Raw genomic sequence first — 6,122 nt, 5'->3', positions numbered from 1 at the left:
TCTCTCCTCTATTTTATGGGATAGTTTCAGAAGCATTGGTAATGGGCTTTGCCTTAAAGACTCGATAGAAATCACCAATGAGTTTGCCTAGTCTGGCCTTTTTTGTTATTATTGCTGTTAGGAGATTCCTTTAAATTACTACATCAATTTTGTTGGGTTTTGTTTGTTTGTTTTAAATTAGCTCTTTGAGAATTTTACAGATATATTCGGCCATATTTATCCCTTCCCCTAACTCCTCCCAGATCCTCCACACCCCTTTTCCCACCATTCAGGTTTGGGTCTTTTATTTGTTTTGTTTTGGGCCATCGAGTACAGTTTCTGTTGTCCTTATACTCTGGGACATGTGGCCTTCTGCTGACAAAGAGAGGTCTGTCCAACCTGATCAGGGTCCATGCCCTGAAAATGTGTTCTCCCTGTCCTGGCAACTATCAGTTACGAACGGCTCATCAGCCAGGTGTGTGACTTCCTGCCCACCTCCCCTCTTCATGCTGAGAGTTTGACTGGCTTGAGCCTGAAGGTCACAATGCTGTGAGCTCACATGTGCGACTTGCCCTACTGTGCCCAGAAAACACTGCTTCTCCTTGCCACCCACTGCCTCTGCCCTTACAGTCTTGCAGTTTAGATGTTTTCTGTCTTCTTAGCTCAGTTTTGATAGTCTTGAGGTTTATCAATTTCTTCTAGATGTTTCCAATCACTGGAACATTTCTAAAGCAATCCCTGGTGATTGTTTCATGTCTGGATTTCCGTTATATCTCTGGTATACTGCCTTATTTTTTTCTCTAATATTATTGTGTATCCTCCTCTTTTTATTAGTCATTTTGATTAAGATTGCATAAGTTATATTTATCCTTAAAATAAACAAGTTTATTACTGTAGTGGTTTGAATATGCTTGGCCCAGGGAGTGGCACTATTTTAAGAGGTGTCACCTTGTTGGAGGAAGTGTGTCACTGTGGGGGTGGGCCTTGAGGTCCTCCTCCTGGCTTCGTAGAAGAGCCAGTATTCTCCCAGCAGCCTTCAGATGAAGATGTAGAACTCTCAGTTCCTCCTGCACCATGCCTGCCTGGATGCTGCCATGCTCACACCTTGATGATGAGAACTGAACCTCTGAACCTGTAAGCCAGCCCCAATTAAACGTTGTCCTTATAAGACTTGCCTTGGTCATGGCATCTATTCACAGCAGTAAAACCCTAACTAAGACAGTTACATTGGTCTTTGTATTATTTTAGTTTCCATTTCATCAATTTACATTCTGAACTTGATTCTATTTGTTTTGGACTTGGCTTGTTCTTATTTTTCTATGGCCTTGACCTGCATCATTAGGTTATTTGGGACACCTTTCTTTTTATTTTATTTTATTTTTTATTTTTTCAAGACAGGGTTTCTCTGTATAGCCCTGGCTGTCCTGGAACTCACTCTGTAGACCAGGCTGGCCTCGAACTCAGAAATCCACCTGCCTTTGCTTCTCAAGTGCTGGGATTAAAGGCATGGGCCACCACTGCCCGGCGACACCTTTCTTTTTTACTGCAGGAATTTAAGGCTGTGACTGTTTCTCTTAGACCCACTTTTATCTGCATCACTAGTTGGTGTGGACACTGAACATTCCTATCAACAAAGATGAATTAGAAGCAAGTGTGTCAGGACCTAAGGTCCATCTCCTTTGATGAAGAGGCTTTAACAGAACATTGTAAAATACTAATGACCCTTAGCCAAGTGTACTGGCTAGTTTTGTGTCAACTTGACACAGCTGGAGTTATCACAGAGAAAGGAGCTTCAGTTGAGGAAATGCCTCCATGAGATCCAACTGTAAGGCATTTTCTCAATTAGTGATCAAGTGGGAAGGGCCCCTTGTGGGTGGGACCATCTCTGGGCTGGTAGTCTTGGGTTCTATAAGAGAGCAGGCTGAGCAAGCCAGGTGAGGCAAGCCAGTAAAGAGCATCCCTCCATGGCCTCTGCATCAGCTCCTGCTTTCTGACCTGCTTGAGTTCCAGTCCTGACTCCCTCTGGTGATGAACAGCAGTATGGAAGTATAAGCCGAATAAACCCTTTCCTCCCCAACTTGCTTCTTGGTCATGATGTTTGTGCAGGAATAGAAACCCTGACTAAGACACCAAGGAACATTCAGGGAAGTAAAACTGGCTGGCCATCTCCTCACCCAGACAATGGTAGCAGTAAAAATTCTCCCCAAAGCAGGAAAAACCCCCATGTCAAATTAAAAGTTGAAATAATGAAATCCCTCGATCATCCCTATATTATTAAACTTTTGCACATAATCAATACCACATAAAAATATTTACATCATTCTAGAGCACACTGTGGGAGGAGAGCTGCTGGGCAGAATTGTGGAGTTTGGCTACCTGTAGGAGGAGAATTCTCACAAGCTACTTAAACAGATGGTATGTGCCCTCCAGTATTGTCACCCAAAAGGATTTCCCACAGGGATTTAAAGCCCAAAATCATTTTAGTAGACAGCAAAGGAGATAGAAAGCTTAGTGATTTGGGCTTGGGCACCAAGCTAATCACGGGCCAGAAGTGAGCAACTTTCTGTGGGACTCTCCCTAACTGTGACCCAGAACTCTCTAAAGGTAAAGGATGGCTCTTCAATTGATATTTGGAGCTTGGGGGTTGTGCTTCATTTTATGTCGAATGGATGCCTCCCTTTCCAGGGACACAGCTATGAAGAAATAAAACAGAAGATCTTGGCAGGAAAGTACTCTGAAAAATTCAAGCTGTCACCAGATCTTTGGGATGTGGTTGCTAAGTTGTTAACTGTAATCCCTGGACAAGGCCAACAGTACATGATATTGTGAGCTTCCAATGGCTGAAGCCTGACAATGAAGGTTCTCCCAGTTCCTTTAGAGAGAACACAGCTAGCCACCCAGACCCCACTGTCATGGTCATCATGGGTGTCATGGGATATAAACAATGAAAGATAAAGGAAAGTGTTTGACCAGGTGATGGCTACTTATTTGATGCTGAAGCAACATTTACCCTGGGAAGACAACTCAATTAAATAAACAAATAAATAAAACCTAAGCCTGGGCAGTGGCATCGAATCTGAGACACACAAGGCCAAGCATGAAACAACCAATGATTATAATAATACGATATAATATAATATAATATAATATAATATAATATAATATAATATAATATAATGGTTATAAGGGGGATCTAGTGTGTCTACCCTTCCCACCTTCAGTGTGCCAATGAACCAGAAAGTCCTGAGATGGGAAAAAAAAGACTACAATGACATACAGTTTGCCAGCCACACAGAACTGCTTGAATAAGAAGACAACTCTCGTTCGTAGAATCTGCCCCCAGCTTGTCCACAAGGCTCACTTCATGAACAGCACCTGGGGGGCGGGCAGAATGCAGTGACACCTCTGATAAGTGCTGTACCAGAGTGTCTTCAGAGGACTCATGACTGGAAATCTACTCCTGCCAGTTATCCATGGATGTGTCCAAAGCTGGCTTTAACAATTCAAAGAGCAAGGTGTCCTGGCAGGATGTTTTATCTCATCATGCCTCTGTGGAGGAAGCCCAGTGTGTAAGGGCACCAACATAACCAGTGAAAAGATAAAAATTATCTCTTCCACAAACCTCACCTCAAGAGGACCCCATGGGACAGCTCCACAACATGACCTCACAGGATAGATCACTCCCATTCTCCAGCAAGGAAGCCTAGGGTGAGGGTCCTACCATACAAGAGTGTCAAGCCTGTCCTCCCCAGGTAAGCCCTAGGGACACCTCTGTGGCAGGTGTTAAACTGTACCCAGGGCCCCCTTTCAAAGGCGGGTCTGGAAGATGCTGAAGGATGGGCTTATAAAAGGACTGGGAACCACCTCATGCTGCCACCTGCCATTCCAAGAGAGAGTGCACCTAGCCAACCACAAAGTCCTTGCTGTGAGTTACAAGGGCCCTGGAAGCAGCCGTGGTAACAGATAGGCAGAGAAGCTACGATGAACTTCTACAGAATGTCCTTTTCGTTAAAGAAAAAATATTTACTGTATGTGCAAGGAGGTTAACTTGGAGGAGTCAGTTCTGCCTTTACACCGTGTCCGTTCTGAGGAATGGATCAAGGACCCCAGGCTAGGCAGCAAATGCCTTTACTCACTGAACTGTCTTCTGGACTAAATGATATGCTTTGATATGGTATGATATGGTTGGTGATAATATATGATCACACCTGAAATCCAATCCCACGGTATCCTTCCTGAGTAACTTGACTATACATAGACAGCAGAGGACAGTGTACCGAGACTGGGCAAGGATGCTGGAGAATGGGGGTGAAGGGATCAATGGAGCACTCAGGAGGAATCAGCCTGAGGCCATGCCAGCACAGGCCAGCGTAGCCAAGCACAAGTCCTGAAGATTTCTAAGACTCCCCTTTCTTGTGTCTGTTTTAAGTGCACTTGGAGGCTCGGGGCTCTCTGGCATATGATACCAGAGCATGCAGAGCAGCCTGCTGAGGATGCAGAGAGGTGCCGGAGTGAGGCAGGGAGGAATCTCCCATGGCTGTGGGAAGCCATGTCTATAGCACAAGCTGAAACTCAGAGCAAACTGTTCCCGTGTCTACAGATGAACAGTGTGTGTCTGTGGGTGTGGGGGAGGGAGAGTGTCACAGATCCCCTGGGGCCCGAGAACTGAGCAAGGGATCTGGGAGGCAGGGCTGAGCTCATGATTGTCCTGACTCTGCCCTCTAGGTAAGTTCATGATGGCTAGTGGTGCCACAGTTGCACCAGGCAAGTGAGGTGTCATGGAACTCAGAAACTCTGTAAACAAGGTACCACCGCGTGAGGGCCATCATCAGGAAAACTGGTCTCAGAGGACCTTCCATGCATGGTGAGATTATCAGTGGCCTGTCTCCAGATGTACCTGTGAGCCATTAGAAGAGACAGTGGGCATGGAAGCTGAGGAGGACCCCAGAGGGCCTGACCTCCTTGTGTTTGTGTCCACGATGACTATTGCTGAGAGATTGGAGCACACACTCACATACTGACTCACACAATCTCCCATGCACACTCACTTATACACATACCACATGCACTCATACATGCACACTCAACACACTCTCTCACACACTCACTTTTACACATTCTCACACACTCACTTTTACACATTCTCATACACTCAGTTATACACACTCACACTCACACACGCACTGCCTTAAACACATACTCACACACTCACTTATATATATACTCACTCCCACATACACACTCACTTAGACACACTCACACTCACTCCCATACAGTCCCTTATATACATACACACATACATGCACACTTTCACACATTCTCTCTCTCTCTCTCTCTCTCTCTCTCTCTCTCTCTCTCTCTCTCTCTCTCTCTCTCTCTCTCTTCCTTTCTGTCTCTCCCTGTCTCTCTGTCTCTATCTTTCTGTCTGTCTGTCTCTCTCCCACCCTCCTTCCCCTCCATTCTCCCTCTCTCCTTGGGGACTTGAATTTGAGTTGATAATAAATACTCTAAAGTCCTTGGAAGTCCTCTGAACAAGCAAAATGACTGATAATTGTTGCTCAGAGCTCGTTTTAAACCTCTGACTTAGAACACAAAGAGCAAAGTATTGAACTATTTTAGAAAGGATTTTGTAGTAAAGAAAAATATTCCTTCTCTACTTGAAAGGACAAAACCCTGAAGCATCTAGACAGTGTGGCTTCCTATACCGACTACTCTATTTTGGAAATCGGTGTGCATTGTCTTTAATAAGTTAAGTTTCATTAGTGTGCATTCCATCCATCCAGGATTTTAATTCCTGGAATGTCTATAATTCTCATCTTTTGCATGACATAGCATGAAATTCTCTGACAAGTAAAGTCCTAGGATAAATCAGACATGCATGTTATCTGGTTATCAAACATGTAGATAGCACACTCTCAACAGCTTCACTGCAGGCAGGAGCTACCCAGGATGTGTGTGTGTGTGTGTGTGTGTGTGTGTGTGTGTGTGTGTGTATGTGTGTGTGTGTGTGTGTGTGTGTGTGTGTGTGTGTGTGTGTGTGTGTTAATTGTTCTTTAGGTATGACTACCTCAACATCAGTTTCAGTGCATGTAGCTGAAAAATTAAAAAAAAAAAGTAAAGTATTTCTTCAAACATATTTAAAA

General features: G+C 44.4%; 1 pseudogene; it reads left to right on the top strand.

Annotated features, from left to right (window-relative positions):
- The first annotated feature begins 1,615 nt into the window (after nucleotides 1–1,615).
- On the top strand, nucleotides 1,616–3,015 carry Gm19611 (annotated as a pseudogene).
- The last annotated feature ends 3,107 nt before the right edge of the window (nucleotides 3,016–6,122 follow it).

The sequence above is a fragment of the Mus musculus genome, chromosome 10 (assembly GCF_000001635.26).
Source record: "Mus musculus strain C57BL/6J chromosome 10, GRCm38.p6 C57BL/6J".
NCBI classification, from domain to species: Eukaryota; Metazoa; Chordata; class Mammalia; order Rodentia; family Muridae; genus Mus; species Mus musculus.
This window is presented reverse-complemented; position numbering and strand designations above follow the sequence as displayed.